Source organism: Rousettus aegyptiacus, unplaced genomic scaffold (assembly GCF_014176215.1).
Source record: "Rousettus aegyptiacus isolate mRouAeg1 unplaced genomic scaffold, mRouAeg1.p scaffold_m13_p_2, whole genome shotgun sequence".
Classification (NCBI taxonomy): Eukaryota; Metazoa; Chordata; class Mammalia; order Chiroptera; family Pteropodidae; genus Rousettus; species Rousettus aegyptiacus.
In genome coordinates, this window is record NW_023416295.1 from 157,105,224 (window position 1) to 157,121,961 (window position 16,738).

Below are 16,738 nucleotides of genomic sequence, written 5' to 3' on the forward strand. Positions count from 1 at the left end.
TTTTAGACACATTCTGTTTAGACTGGGGCTCAATACAAGGAATATTCATTATGAACACTGTTCTTTAATGTAGTACTGAAAATACTGGCCAATGCAATAAAGCAAGAAAAATAAACATTAGAAATAATGATAGGTAAGAAAAAAAATATATTATTTGCAGATGGTAGAATCATCCACATAGAGAAATCAATAAAACCACCAGCCAATCTCTCAGAATTAACATGAATTCACCTAAACTGACAGATGTTCGGTTTATAAAATGTAGTAGTATTACTTTATTCTTGCAAAAACCTTGTTATATACTTTTTATATGTTAGAACTATACAAAAATAAATTAACACCTTATCAAAATAGCAACAGAAACTAGAATTAGTTTTTAAAAAGATGCGAAGAGTCTATGGCCATGCCGCCCTGAAAAAGCCCAATCCCGTCTGATCTCAGAAGCTAAGCAGGGTTGGGCTTGTTAGTACTTGGATGGGAGAACACCTAGGAAGACCATGTACTGTAGACTTAAAAAGTAAAAATAAAGGATTGTAAGTTGACAAGGTCCTTGCAATCTGTGAGGTCAACCAAGGGTTGCCTCACCTAAAAAAAAAAAAAAATGTGTAGGATCTTTATGAAAATAAGTTAAAAACTCAATTAAAGTAAATGAGAAATATTGAAAGGAAGGAAAAAATGTATCTTATTTATGAATGGTCAACCTAACATTGTAAATATATGTCACTTCTCGTCAAAGTTACATAAAAATTCATTGCAATTCCAAATAAAATCTCATAAGGATTTTTTCAGGAACATAAACTTATTCCAAATGTGTATCAAAGAATATAGATTCATAAATAGATGATTAAATTTTGTAAAAAAAAATCAAGATAGTCTTCTTATTCAATAGGAAAATATGAAAATACTCTAAATCCATGATAATGTAGTAATAAAAGCAACGTGACTTTGGTGCAGGCATAGGCAAAGAGACGAATGCAATAGAATTCAGGGTTAAAAAGAGCTGATTATATTAATATTCTATATTCTTTGCCTAAATACATATGTATAAATTGCTACAAAATCATGAAATAAAGAATATTGGAGAAAAAATAAAATTGCATACCTACCTCACCAAAAGTAAATGTGAATTTTTGAAAGAATAATGATCTTTCCAATTATAACATCACGAAAGAAATAGGTCATATATTTGTAATTTGGGGTGAGAAAAGATTTATTAAATAAAACTCCAAAAGCACAAATCCCAATGCAATAAAAAATATATTCCACTTTTTCAGAATTTTTGTTCAACAAAGAGATTATTATCAAAGATAATAAATCTGCAACAGGTTGAAAGAAGTTATTTACAACAATCAAAAATAAGCATGGAATTAGTATCCAGGGTGTTCAATAAATACAAATCAGCAACAAAAACATGAGTACCCAATGGGATACTGGGAAAAAGATCTGAATAAACAATTTTCAGTGGAGGAAAACCCAAATGGCCAATAACTATAGGAAGAGATGCTGAACTTCACTAGAAGTGACGATACCAGTAGCAGCAGCAACAAGTAGTATTAATAGTAGTCGTAATCATTAAACACTTAAATGTGTACCGCACTTCTCATTTCATCCTCATAATTCATTTAATCCTCATAATAACCCCATGAGATAATTATATTACTATCCCCGCCACCTGAGAAGTCTCAGTCTCCAGATGTCACGTGCCACTAAAGAGCCAGTTCTATGATTTCTTCCTGGTCACTCTGGCCAGAACTCAGACTTGCTCTGTAAGACCACGGCTTCTCTCTGCTGCGATATTCCTAGACGTGGAACTCTGGTCATGTCTAAGGCCGCCCACCTGAGGCTGGGCATCTGACGCTCAGTGGTTGGTGGTGTCACGGAGCTCTGTGCCAGCCCGGGTGGCATGCTTCAGAGGAGCAGGGCTCCTCCTCACTAAGGCCCACCCAATCCATCCCCACCCACTTAGTGCAAAGATCAGCAGGGTCCTCCAACCAGAATGCCTGCCCCTGTTACTGCTGACCCCTTCTAGGCTGAGGGGACCACAGTGTCCCTGACCTGGAACTTCCTTTAACCTTGGCCACCCTGGGAATACCACAGGAGATGCCCTTCGAGCTCCTTGCCCTGAGGTGGAGGAATGACACTTCTCCCAGACAGCCCTATGCCAGGCCTGGCCTCGGGCCTTGACGCTCTAGCGTCAGACTTCAGGAGAGTGCTGAATGTATTTTGGCTTGGTCTAGCCTTGCCCCCGTGTGCCAGCTGTGTGGGCTTTCAGCATTTCCATGCCTGTCTGGGCTGTGTCACTTGGCGCTTTTAGATGTGTTGCTTTCTAATAAGGTCATTTCCCATGTATGCATTCAGTGTCTCTTGCTAGACTGATAGCTCTCAAGGGACAAGGCTGCCCCCTCGCCCCCACTTCCTTTGGAAATGTGTGTGTGTGCCCTAGGATAATGTTTGCTCTGCTATTTTTCAGTAGTGAGATGGACTGGCCCTGAGCAGGCATGCGCGACCCTCCCACCCTCCCATCTAACCCATTTGGCCAGGGTGTAATAGGAGCTTATTAGGAAAACCAACAAAGCTAATGAGGTAGAAAGAACTGTGCTACGAGTCTGGCCCTCTGCAGCTTACAAAAGCCCTTTCACGTACACGTTCACACGTCACTGTTACAACGCCAGTAGGCCCAGCGCCTGACCCAAAGCCGCACAGCGGTGGGTGGCTGGGGCAGGTTGGAGTTCCAATTTTCTGAGTCCACCTTCAAGAGTCTTTCAGAAAAGCAGAGGCCGATTGACTGCTGCCCTGTGCTCGTGAGGAGGCTGTGACCTGCCTGTGTCCTGCAGTTTGAGCCTGGGACCTTTCTCAGCAGAAGCAGGGCTCCTTCGGAGCCGCTCAGCCAGGAGGGAGGAAATGCCAAACAGCTCCCGCAGTTCTTTCCCCAAATGGCTTTTCTCCTAATCAACCCCAGGAGCTCCCCGTTGGCCTGCAGGGAGCTGCTGGCTGGGCGACTCCAAACAGCTCCATGCCACACAGTAGCAATTTCAACTGTAAATACCCCAAATTGTGTTTAGACAGCATTAAAGGCTTGTTAGCAGCAGGACGCCGGCCCAGCGCTCTGCCTCCATTCTGGTCTTGCTAGCTCTCTCCTTGCACACACAGGACAGAGTGAACAAATGTTTGCCATTCATTTCCTGGGGCACTTCCCTCGCCGACCCACCCCACTTCCGCCCAACAGTGTATCTCTGTCGTTATCTCTCGGGACAGAGCAGGGCTGGTGGAAAGAGCCCATAATGAAAATCGTGATCCCTGCCTTCTCTGTCCCCATCATCCTTTCTTCTTATGAGTCCAGTGAGTAATGGTGGGAAAAGCATGGCTCCAGCCCTGGTCCTTGTAAACCACTGTATTAGTTTCCCGCAGCTGCCGTAACAAAGCACCACAACCTTGGTAGCTTAAAACAACAGAAATTTGTTCTCTCACAGTGCTGGGGCCAGAGTCTGAAATCAGTTCCACTGGAGCAAAATTAAGGTGTTGGCAGGGCTACACTCCCCGAAGAGGCTCTAGGGAGAATTTGTTCTTGCCCCTTCCAGGGCCTGATGATGTCTGGCTGCATCGCTCCAGTCTTCAGGTTAGCATCCTCAGATCTCTGTCTGCTCGTCTTCACATTACCTCCTCCTCTCTCTGCCTCCCTCTTACAAAGATGCATGTGATTGCATGTAGGACTCATCCAGATAATACAGAATAATCATCCCATCTCAAAGTCCTTAATTTGATCACAGATAGAAAGACTCCCCTGTCCTCCCTTATAATGTATCGTTCACAGGTTCTGGATATTAGGACGTGAATATCTTTTGGGGGGCTATTTTCAGCCTTCTGTAACCTCTCACTCTTCACATTGTTTGAGAAGTTTACTTCCCCTCTCTGGGCCTCAGTTTCCCTATGTGTGAAGTGCAAGGGCTGGGCTAGATGGCCTCTGAAGCCCATCTAATGCTATGACTTCATTCATCTGTCCCACGACTCAGTCTTCTGGGGTGGCCTTTCCCTAGTCTCCTTCCCAGTCCGGCAGGCCCATACCTGCCTCTCCCCTCAGCCCTGGAGGCTATGTTTGCAGGGGGAGGCACATTCTCCTTCCCCAGGGCCATTTCCTGGAGAGTTTCAATTGCCTGAGGTGTTGGGGCAGGGAATGAAAGGCAACTTGAGCAGACTGCACTCTCATGAGCTGCCTGTCAGATCTATTGGCTGTGTCTGGCCAATACCTGCCACCAAGATCAGGGCTTCATTTAAGAGGGGCCACCTGGTCCAGGACAGTAAGAAGGAAAAAAGGGTAAAGGTGAGGAGGACAGAGATGCAGGACCCTGTCCTCTCACCCTTGTATCTAACACAAGTCCCTCTGAGCAGCCTGGGTCTCGACAAGAACGCTGAGAATGGATCGAACCTGGCCTACTGCCTTCCCCCACCCCCAGCTGCATGGGTCCCTATAGTAAATACATGACCTCACGTCTAGCTGCATGGCGCTCTGGAGACCGTCCAAGTTGCTCAAGCTTGGACGGTGGGTGGGTAGCCCAAGCCCCTCAGAGTGGAGCAGCCACCACCCCAGGCAGCGCCATTAGCCTGTACTCTGGGATTTGAAAGCCCACTCTGGAAAGCTGGCTGCAAGCCCTGTGCTCTGCTCCCTCTGCTCTGTGGGGCAGCCCCCAAGCGTCTCATTTGTGATGTTGTTTATGGTCTCCTGTGCTGTGAGGGGACCTTTCATCAGCTCCTCCTCAGCATCCCTGGCTCCCAGAAGCCTTAGCACCATCAGCAATTATCTGGTCATAGCTGTGTTCCTGGAGCCCTAGCACATGCTTGCACTGTGCCAAATGCTTGAAACATGTGATCTAACTCATTCCTCGCCACACAACCTTAAGAGGTTTCTGCTATTCCTCCCTTTCTTACAGGTAAAGAAAGGAGACTCAGGGAAATAGTGATCACCCAGCTCATCAAGCGGCAGCTGGGATGTGAACCTGCTTTGGCCTATCTCCAGCACCCAGCCCTCAGTCACTGCCAGCTCTGAGCCATCCCACACATCATTCTTACCCCAACCCAAATGTCTCCCCTCTGATTCTTTGCCAGGAATGTCCTTCCTCACCTTCCAAGCCTTGATCACCTCTCACAACAGCATCGTGATCTTTCTTTTTCCAGCAGCCTCTTTACGCCTAGGTGTATTCCAGACCGCTTCATTTGCCTTTGCTGTAAAATTCCTTGCAAATACTGGGCTAATGCTGACTGATGCCAAGTGGAGCCCTGGGCGGGTCGTGGGCCTTAGTTTTCTAATCTGCGGCCGTGTGAGGTTGGAGAAATTTATTGTTCTGCTCTCTTCACCATTCCCCTGACTTTGTCCAGCCCTCCCAGGCATACCCACCAAGCCCGATGGAGAGAGACTAGAGGGCCAGCATCAACCCCTGCCCCTTTCCCCAACCTCCTGGCCTTCTGTGTAGCCAGTACCACCCAGGTTCTGAGAGACAATAGGAGGACATAGATTTAAAATCTCTCTGCAGAACAGGAGAAAGTTGGCCTTACAACCTCTTTATTCTTTACTTCTGCATGGTAATATTTTGTCAAACGAGGACAATTCACATGGAATCCTAATAAGGAAAATATTTTCCACATCTGATTTCATAGTAAAGAAGACAATATGTCCTCATAGCTTTTATGTGGTTTTCTGTTTTGAGGATCAAAAAAGCACCAGCTCTCCCATCCCAAGTAAAAAATTAACATGTTACATAGTTTACAAAATACTTTCACATGCATTATCTCTCTCAGCCTTCAAAGTCTGTGAGATAGGCGCTGTTCTATCACCATCAGACTCTGTGCAGACAAGGAAACTGAGGCCAGTGAGTTACAGTTCCTTCTGTCCTGCTGCTCTGTTTCTCTGAAGGCAGAGCTGGTGATCCGGAGCCAGTTCTGCCACAGTGGTCAAATATGGCCTCAGGACCCTTCCTACCCTCTTCTGACCATTAAGTCCCTTGCTCTCCCTCTGCTGCCAGCAGTGGTTGCTTCCATTTCAACTGTAATATTGGTTCAAGTTTTGGGGATACCGCTATGTTGGGTAGTTTACATACAATGCCCTGTTTTCCCCATATGAAAACCTTGCAAAGTAGCTATCTCCCATTTTTGAGTGTCTACACCAAGATTGAGAGAACATCCCACAGATTGTCCATTTGCTCCTCCAGATCTTTTCTCCACCCTTTTCCACCCTGCTCTGTGCTGCGGGTGACTCACATGGGCCCACATGGACCATGCCAACAGGCTCCCTTGCCCATTGGTGTGCAGTTTGGTCCGGCCCATGCAGAACACCAGCAGGGGATATGGGAGGGAGGAGAGGGAGATCAAGATCCTCTCCTGGCTCCTCCCTGTAACAGTTCCAGCTCTTGTGGATCAGCCCTTTCCACATTACCCTCTCTGTCGGTAGGCTCCAGGAACCACCTCCTCCCCTTTCCCTTCGGGCCAAGAAGGGGTGGTCATGGTCATGTCGTACGGAGCCATATTGGAACATGAGGCAACAGGAACTGAGCGCCGCCTGTTACGCATGCTTTAATATATTCCTTTTAAGGGTAATTTTTTCCAGAACATAAGTTGAAAAAATACTGAAAAATTGAAGAGTAGTTATACCGAAGTTGAAAAGTAGTTATATTATATTACAATATAATATCTGAGGCTTAAAGATTTTATGTATACTCCGAACTTAACATATTATACTTTTATTTTCCTGGATTTAATAGAAGCAAAATTATCATTAATACTTTCAAAACCTTTTTTTGTTGTTGTTGTTGCTTATTTTCTACTGAAAGTGGTGAGCTACAACAAATAAGAGAAAATAATTTGGAAAATACTTAATGAATGTAAAACTTTGTCACTATATATGAATATACTTTCTGAATTTAGAAAGAAATGAAAGAAAAAATAAGGAAATTGGAAATGTTTGAATCATGAATAAGAGTATCAGTTAAGATGAGACCAGTACATAACAAATAGGAATTCAGATTTTAAATGTCCTAATTTTACATTGAAAATAGAGATAGAAAAATTAAACAAAGTACCTTTGGATTTTGAATTTTTAGCTGTAAAAAGTTCCATATATAGATCTGATTTACAAAAAGAAGTCGTTGACTTAGGTCTTAAATATACTGACGGTTTAAGCACTGTAGAAATTTCATAATTTGAAATTTCATAATTTAAAGTAGTTGTAACTAATATCAACCATTTATAATGTAAAATCATATTGCATTTGGATCTTTTAAACCTGATTCACACATTTTGCTTGGTGAAATTTTTTCCAAATGTGTAAGTGGCCTTGAAGATATATACTTTTTAAACAATACCTGTTAGTGTTATTCTGCAAAAGAAGTTTTAGCGAGCTAAGTGAAGTTACTTAAGAATTATTTAAGATAGTCACTTGATCAAGAGAAATTGTTAAACATGGCAATTTCCTCAATTGAAAACGACATAAATCGACAAGTAGATTCTGAAAACATTATTGATGAGTTTGCTTCCATTTTAAGTCAGAAAAGTAAAATTATATTCTTGTTGCAATGTAAATAAAATACTTAAAGTAATTTGAGTTCTATGTACTTACTTTCGATGATCAATATTTTAAAAATTCCTTGAATGGTCTGGGAAAAATTAACCATTGAAAATACATAGAAATATGTATATAGGGAAGGCCATTTTTCCCTTTTGTCTCAGGCTCCAAGCTGGACATGGCTTTGCAGGAGCCTATTTTTATTTAAGATTTTGATTTTTTGTTCACTGTGGATTTTTTACATTAATTTTAATTTTAACATATTGCTTTAAAATGTTTTTGATCTAATTGCTCAGTTTTTTGGTATCCCCTTCCTTGCTCACCCCACTGTGGCCCTCCCTGGGTCATGGTGCCCTGCTAGTCCTAGTCCTAGGTGCCACATGACCCCTTGTGCCCACGCCTTGAAAATCATCCCTCAATAAGCTTCTCCTCTAATTACCTAATTTATACTTCCGCTTCCTGCTGAAGACCTCACTAATACAACAAGGTCAAATAACTTGCCCAAGGTCACACTGCAAAGATCAAAACTCGGGCTCAAATCCGATTCTGTGTGACTCCAGAATCCTCACCCACTCCCCTGGGCTATAGGGCTCCCCTCTACTTAGTGAGGAGAAGGACTTGCAAAAGGTGAGACTCTCCAGGGAGCCACTCACTCACTTGCTGAGGCTCCTGTGCTTTCTCCTCCCATTTGGAAATGCAGCCTGAGCAGGGCAAGATTCTACAAGCCGCTCCCAGCTGAGCACAGTGCTGGCTGTTCTCCTTGCAAGCGGAGGAGTGGGAGGAGTGGCGGGGCCCAGCCACACCTGGGAGTCCCCAGGCCCTGGGCAGGCAGCCTTCAGGAGAGACTGCGACACTGGATTTTTTTTTTTTTTCCTTTTCCAAGACATCCTTTAATTGAAAATGACCCCATGCAGCTGTCAGCCCGGAGGCCTCTGGTGTCTACACCTTGGCCTGTGCCAAGTACAGAGATCCTTGCTGTGATGACAGTGGGCACATACACCCAGGAAGACAATAACAACTATTTATTTGCGCCTGACAAGAAGGTGCTGGAGAGTGCAGCCTCGGGCTCCTGGAGGCTGGCAGTGCTCCTAGTAACCAGGGACCCACATGCACCATGCTCCTTCACAGACGGAAGCAAGCACCAGCCTGCCTGATGGCGGGAGGGACAGGCTGGACAGAGACAGGGCCTGGGAAGGGGAGCCTTGCTCCCTTGTTACAGGAGTTAAGAACACAAAGTGTAGGGGTTTTGCCTTAGAAGCGATCCACAGATAACTTTCTCTGGCCACAATTCCTGTTCTGAATTCGCCTCCCAGAAGTTGGCCCTCTTGGTAAGATAGAAAAGACTGAGTTGAGGCTGACTTATCTCAGTTTTCTCATTGGTCAAATGGAGATAACCATAGTACCTCTTAGGATGGGATGGATAAGGCACGATTTGAAGAAGGAAAAGCAAATGCTTCTTGTTTTAATAGAGAAGCAATGAATTTCATCCACACCTTCTGAAATCTAAGAGTCAGTCATGTTTGAGCTATACTATAAATGTGCCCATTTGCTTAATGATTATTTTACAAAGGAAACATTTAGAAATATTAGAATTAATGCGAACACTTAATCGTTTGTTCCACAAGCATTTTTTATGCAGTTGGGAAGAGCAAGGGACTGTTCAAAGTGCTAGGTATTGGGTGACACACAAGGAGAGACCACTGCACTCAGGCAGCCCACATGCAGCAACAAATCATTAAATAAGCAAATACGTAACACAACGTAGGGTAGTGGTGAGCAGCGCAAAGAGATCAGAGAGTAAAAGATATTGTGGAGAGGGACTGGTAGTGGCGATGGCGGTTATTTTAGCTCTGATGATCAAGACATTCCTTTATGAAGAGTCAGAATTTGAGTAGGGATTGAAATGTCATAAAAAATGATTCATGAGATGATCTGGGTCAGGCAGGTCACAAGCAGAGGGAACGACAAGTCCAAAGGCCCCGAGGTAGGAGTGTTTGGCCTTAGGGCTCCTGCTTCCTTGGCCTCCAGTGAGCTCATGGAGGCCTCTGCTGGAACACCCTGCCAAATCTGCATCCCAATCATAAAAATGATCATTCCTGCATCTGATTTCCACTTTACCTGACAGCTCGTGACATTGAGATGGATGTGGCATGTGTGCCCATCCACGTGATGTTTGTAATCTGTACTGCAATTTGAAAGACTGATTCTTTGGGCGACAATTTCAGATACCATGGCTGGCCCAAGTAGCTGATGCTTTATGCCGCCCAGTTTTTAAGAGACCCTGAAAAATAAAATTACATCCTTTAATTGTCCATATGCCTTTATGCATACTTACAGGAAGGAAGTTTTATTTTTCAGAAATAAATAGGCAGTGCGGAGGCAGAATGGCAGACCATGTGCAAGGATGCTCCAGGGCACAAAATCAGGGAGGGCTGGGGTGCCATGAGGGAAGGTCCAGGGAGTGTGTTCAGTCAGCTAACGCTACATAAGAAAGAGCCCTAACGCAACCATTTACCATCACTCACAAACCTATGGGTCAGCTGCACAGTCCTGCTAGTCTGAGCTACCCTGGACTGATGCTGGCCGGGCAGTTCTTTTGGTCTTGGCTGGGGCTCGTTCATGTGTCTGGTGCTCAGTTGGCTGTTGGTTAATCTAGAATGCCTTTGGCTGGGCCAGTTGGCACACTGCTGTGTCTCATTCTCCAACAGGCTAGCCAAGACCTCCCTTCATGAGAGTTACAGGGTCCGAGAAGGAGAAAGTAATTGTACAAGGCTTCTTAAAACTTCAGCTCCAAATTTATTCATTAATACCTCTAGTGCATTCTTTTAGCCAAAGCAGCCACAAAGCCAGTTCAAATTTAAGGAATATGGGGTAGGCTCCACCTCTTGATAAGAGAGGTTAGATACAGGGCAGGGTAGAGAGCTGGGGCTATTCGTGCCGTCAATCTACCCTGGAGAGCAACTCTGCTTTCCCTCTCTTATCAAATAGGGTCCTCGTGATGTGTTGTAGTGGCATATTTCAAGAGGACAAGCAGACAGGGGTCTGGGTACTAGGAAGGAGGCCTTTTGCTTTCTGTAATTCCCAGGGATACTGGGTCATGAGGCTTCTCATCAGAGCGACAGTGCCTTTGTGAGTGTTCCCGGACTATGGGCCTCAGAAGCTCAGAGCTTTCTAGATGGACCTTAGACATCAGCCAGCAGCATCTCCTCCCTTTACAGAAAACTGAGGCACAGAGAAGGGAAGGGACTTGATCAAGGTTACACAGCTGCTGTTGGCTGCAGGAGAATCTAGAGATGTTTGGAGGGACAGAAAGTGTTTTCTTTTTGACTTTTAAAATGTAAAATGACAACCTCTTCCCAAGAGAGAGAGGAAGTCGAACTCAGAAGGTTGTAGGAAAACATTCTAGAAATGAGAAAGGGATTTCAGGACTCTGTAGGATAGGGATGTGATTCACAAAAGGAGGGAAAACGGAGGTCATAGCTGTTGGGAGTCCAGCCTGGTGTTCCCGAACTGCCTGGCAGGAGCCATAATGGGATCTGATCTCAAAAAGCTTGTCTGAGGGGAAAAAAAGGCATTATTTTTCTTTGCTGATTCAGGTCCCTCTCCTTAACCTCTCCTTTGTTCCACCACATTATATTTTCTCCATCTCTTCATCAAGGAAAATGTACAACCCAGGTCTTAAGCACCATTTCTTTATTTGACATAATAAAATATTATGTGCTGGGTACTCTAGGTGCTGGTAATGGTGCAGCAAAAAGGGCAGATGCAGTCCCTGCGTCTCAAGGTGCTTGCATTTTCACGAGCACAGAAATATCAGGCAGAAATTGCTGCCAGGATGGAGTGCCTGGGTGACTGCTTTATACTGGGTGGCCAGGGGAGACATCCTCGGGGGGTGACCTTTAAAGTTGGTCTCACACACATCATACAATTTGAAAGACAAGAAAGAGATAGCCAAGCGAAACCTGAGGAAGGAGCATTCCAGGTGGACAGACCAGCTAGCGCGAGAGCCTGAGAGCCTCCGTTAGCAAACCCAGGAGGGGAAGGTCCTGTCTGCAGCATAACCTAACCTGTCACCTCTAACACGAAGCAGGTTTTGCTCTCCAAACAAAGAGGTTTTTTTTTTCTTCAAAAACTTTTCCTATTTGAAAACAGACTCTGTCAGAGTTGGCTCAGAAACCATTTGCTCTGCTGACAGGGGAATAAACACACGGCCCTTGTGTCTTGATGGCCTTTAGTGGAGCCAGCGCCCTGGTGTGTGGGGCAAGAAAGATTTGAGCCCTGGAACCGCATCCGATTTCCCCCCAACTCGAGTAACAAGATCTCAGATGCTCGACAAGCAGGCCCTCTCCCCACTTCCCGCACGGTCCCTGCCCCCTGGAATTCTTGGGCAGAACAGCTGCACTGGGGGCTCAGTTTTCAATGAAACAATAAAATACTCCTGCGTTTCCCTAAGAGGATGGCATTTATGACTGGGGTGGGCCAGCTTCCCTGCACAGACACCCCCTCCCCAATTCCCAGGCTTGCCAGCCCAGACGCTCACATGTCCCACAGCTTGTCCTTAAGCCTCTGGGAACGGCAGCATAGGTGCCTCAGAGGTCCCTGTGCAGAGCATTCTGGTGTAAAAAAGATATGCATATCCAGCGAATGGATGGCCCTTTGCCAAGAAATACGAAGTTGCACTTTTGTGTCCTAGGCCATCCAGCAGGGCACCCTCCCTGGCACCGCACCCGCTCCCAGAACCCCCAGCACCCCGCCCTGCACACATAAACGCCTCAGGGCCACTGTCTGCTCTCTGATTCAAGGACAGGAAAGCCCTCGCTGGCTCAGAGAGGAAAGCGGGTGTGGCCCACATTCCACCGGCGCCACACGCCCCTCCCCAACTCCCTGCTTCTGCCTTGGGCTCTTCTTTAATGGAGCCAGAAGCCCTCGACTTGCATAAATTTCCCTTGTGCTCAGCATGCACGTTGAGACATTGCACACTGATCCCCCTGGACTTCCTTCCAAGTGCCAGACTGGAACTTCCATGCCTGGGGGCCAAGCCTTGCAAGCTTCCACGTGGGGGCGCAGCATGCCAGCCAGCATTCAGTATCACCCTGAGACCCTCCGCCTCAGGCACAGAGTTCGTGCAGCTATTTTACACATTTGATTGAATTTTGTCCTTATTGCTTTAACTAAAAAAAAAAAAAAAGGAAAAAGAAAAAGAAATGGAAAGCAGAGGTAGAAAGCATAGGGCTCATAAACACAATATAAATGAGGTAGGTGCAAAGAAGCCACAGCAGATGCTCTCCAGAATTAAGCAGATTGTGCTGCGGTGGATGCCAGACGTGCTTCCACTGCAGGCTCTCTACCCACAATGCTCTCTCCCTGGACTGCCACGTGACTCCCCCACCAACTTCCCAAGTCGCTGCTCACAGCTCAGCATATCACAGGGCTCCCCTGACCCTCCTGTTTCCAAGCGCCACCCCCACACCCATTCCACCCGCCTGCTGAGTCCTCTCGGCACTGACTTGTTTTTTCACACGTCCTTTGTACTGTCCATCTCCTTTCATTATTAGATCACACGCTCCGCGAAAGATGTGCCCTAAACGCCTAGACTAGTGTCTGGTATCTAGGACATCATTTTGTTCTTCAATATTGATATTTCATTAATATCGATGCATGCTGAATTGTAAAAATACAATAACAAAAAAAATGTCCAAAATATAGGTGGTATATGGCAAACATTGAGCAAAAAAAGGTGAGGTACAATTATAATGTTGCTATTTCCTTTAGATCCCCAGGAAAACACACTGCTATGCCATGTAAGTCTATGATTATGCTTTTGAATACTTGATTCTAGTGCACAATTTTGGAAACGCACTACACTACATGACAGTAGGGGTGGGCTCTTGAACAAGCTGAGCTGAGAGTTGGAGCAGATACAGGTCATAGGCAGAGTTCAAGGCAGGTGAGGGAAATCTGGAAAGGCTTCTGGGAAGAAGCAGTGTGACCCGCGCTTTTCATGGTTGGTGTTTGGCACACACTGGGTCAGGTTTTGTAGCAGATTCTTGTCAAACAGTGATAGCCTGGGAACTGCAGCCTGAGAGTCTGCCTGGAACACTCACCAGGTGTTTGCTGGCTGGCCTTTGTGACAGGTACATCCACCTCATGCACTCAGCCAGGAAGGAGCTGAAGTACTGAGTCTCCCTGGTAGAAACCCCCACCCCACCCCCACAGTATAAGAAATGGAAGATGAGACATGTGACCATTCCCAGGCTAGAGGAGCAGAGGGTGCAGCTTCCAATGAGATCTTGAGGAAGGGGGATAGGAGGAGCCCCCTGAGCAAGGACAGAGCCTGTCCCCTCTACCAGTTTCCCTGATTCTCTGGACATACTCTTAATAATGATAATAATAATAAAAAATTTAACTGTCCTACAGTGAGCACTTGCGAAGTGCTTAGTCCTGTGCTCAGTGCTTTACCTGCAACCATAACTCACTTCTCACTATAACATCTATCCGGTGTTAATAGTATATTTCCCCCCATTTTACAGGGGAGGAAAGGCAAGATCAGAGGACTTGGTTTGCCCAGGTTGCGTGGGTGATATAGGATGGAGTTCATATCAGAGCCCCTAGCTGTCTGGCTCCAGAGCCCACACTACAAGGGCCACTCAAGCCCCAGCCACACTGGGGGACCTTGGGAACTCCTCTCACCTACCTCTAACAACTCTTTCACCCCACAGGAACTCAGAGGTTCTGCGTGAAAAGGATAAAAAAAATCCCCAAACCTTGTAAGACTGCCAAAAAAGACAAATGGAAAAACCTTACACAGGACACCAGAGAAAAATCTTATTTTGGTAGACCAGATGAATAGGCAACGCCCCCTAAGGCAACTTCATGTGAGTTCAGAATATTGTTTCTCTTTCTCTACACACAAACACAGAAAACGTGTGTAATTTCATCCGAACCTCACAGAAATTTGCTGCAGCCTGGGACTGAGGGTCTGAAGGCGGGTGTTGCTGGCGGGGGCAAGAGCTGGGGCTGGAGGTATGTGTTGGTTCAGTTCTTCTGAGCCTCAGCCTCCAATGTGGACCAGGGCTGACTCATCAGGAAGCTAATGAAGCTTCAGCTTCAGGTTCCTGCACCTGCTCCAGCCCCTTCTAAAGGCTGGGAGGTGCCCCGGCAATGCATTCACATGTCATATGGTTTCTAAAGTTTTGTGAAGGCAAGATTGAAATTATTCTGATATCAAAAAGCAAATTATAACAAAAAAAAAATCTCAGATCATGCTAAAGTATTAATTGATTAAGAGGAAGAGATGGATTTCCAATAAAAATGATATATTTCCAATAGAAGTAATGATTGTTACATAATCCAATTAAAGGAAAGGGATGAATTTTATGTTCACGTTGGAAAAATGATGTTCCTTCTTTTGCTGATTCGACATAAACTGCTACCTTGGACAAAGATAACATAAGCCTACAGTGAGAACAATGATGACAGATTGGTTAATGAGTGTTGGCAATTCTAAGGGCATTTAAGATTAATCACTGCATTAAAACGAATGGAAATTCCTGTCATCTTCCAGCTATTATGTGAAAAAACCTTACTAGAGGTTTTCCTAAAATTGATAAGAATTCTGAAAACCTATATGACATTACCAAGGTTAAGCGGTACACCTGAAATAAACTTTTCTGAAATATTAATATTAAAAAAAATTAAAAAAAAACAAAATCATGTTACGAGATAAGCTAACCTACCTTTCTATTCTCTCTATAGAAAATAGCATTATAAAACTATTGTCAGGTATGAAGAATATGCAGACAAAAAATACGGGACATAAGGTATTACAGAAGTACGCTAGACAGTTAATAAAACGATTAGGACCAGGCTGTCTATACTTTCAGATATTTTTATGTAACGTGTCAGCTTTTAACACTTACGATTTGTTGTGATTTATTTTTCTTCTTTAAGCACCTCCATTAATTTTCTAGGTCTGCCACACAGAGAGAGGACTACGTGCTAGGCAACTTGACCGACAGAAAAGTGTTCCCTCAGTTCTGGAGGCTGGAAGTCTGGGATCAAGGTGCTGGCTGCATTGGTTTCTTCCAAGAGCCGTAAAGTAAGAACCCGTCCCAGGTTCCTCTCCTGGGCTGGCTGTCTTCTCCCCGTGCCGTCACGCGGCCAGTCTTCCCACCTTCTCTCCCTGCGTGTGTGCCCTACTCTCCTCTTCTCAAAAGGACGCCAGACAGATCGGTTTCAGGCCCACCCTAATGACCGTATTTCAACGTAATCACCTCTTTTAAGGTCCTGTCTTCAAATATAGTCACATTCTGAGGTATTGCAGGTTAGAAGGGACATGATGAAGCCCACAGTAGTGCCCTATGGTATATTGTTTTTTAAAGAGAGTTTCAGATATTGTTTTAAGTTTTAAGCCCCAGAAAATCTAGACCTAGACATATGGGTATCTCTTTTGTTCCTGGAATCGCCTATCCTGAAGTTCATAATCTCTTGCATACAAGGTGTTTTTCCAACTCAATAGACATTATTGAGGACCTACTATGGGTCACGCATTGCTCATACGGGGGCTTCAGCCAGGACGGCCAGAAGCCCTGCTTCCCCAATGCCCAGAGTGGCGAGTGCTAGGAAGGGAAGCACCAGGTGCTCTGGAACCCAGAGCAGGTGCAAGGTGGGCTTCACGGGTGTGTGACTCAGGTGATCACACAGGGCCTTGCATGTGATTGCATTTGGGGTTTAACGTCTTTCTGTCATCATTTTGAAATTCTTAAACATTTATGAACAAGAGACCCCGTGTTTGCCTTTTGCACCAGGCCTCCAGAATCCTGTAGTCAGTCCCGAGAAAGGTGATGGAGGCAGCTTCTGATTATGGCCAAGTTAGCTCTAAAGGCCGGCTAGGCTTCTTCCTTCAGGAAAAGTGGAGGATGAGCACTCTAGGATAAAGGACCATGTCTTGTGAGTCAAGACATGTGGATAAGAGTCAGGGAGCACTGATGGGTGATCTAGAACTCTCTCCTTCCTCATGAGTCAGAGGAGACAAGTTCTGTATGGAGAACATTCTGAGGCTTGAGCTCTGGAGCTGGAGCGTGTGGGTCTGAGTGCCAGCATGCTTGTTCACCAGCTGTGACTATGGGCAAGTTACTGACTGTCCCTGGGCTTTTGCATCCTCATCCGTCAAAGGGGCAAAAGTCGTAA

General features: G+C 45.2%; 1 pseudogene; it reads left to right on the top strand.

Annotated features, from left to right (window-relative positions):
- The first annotated feature begins 393 nt into the window (after positions 1 to 393).
- On the top strand, positions 394 to 511 carry LOC118613950 (annotated as a pseudogene).
- Positions 512 to 16,738: the final 16,227 nt, after the last annotated feature.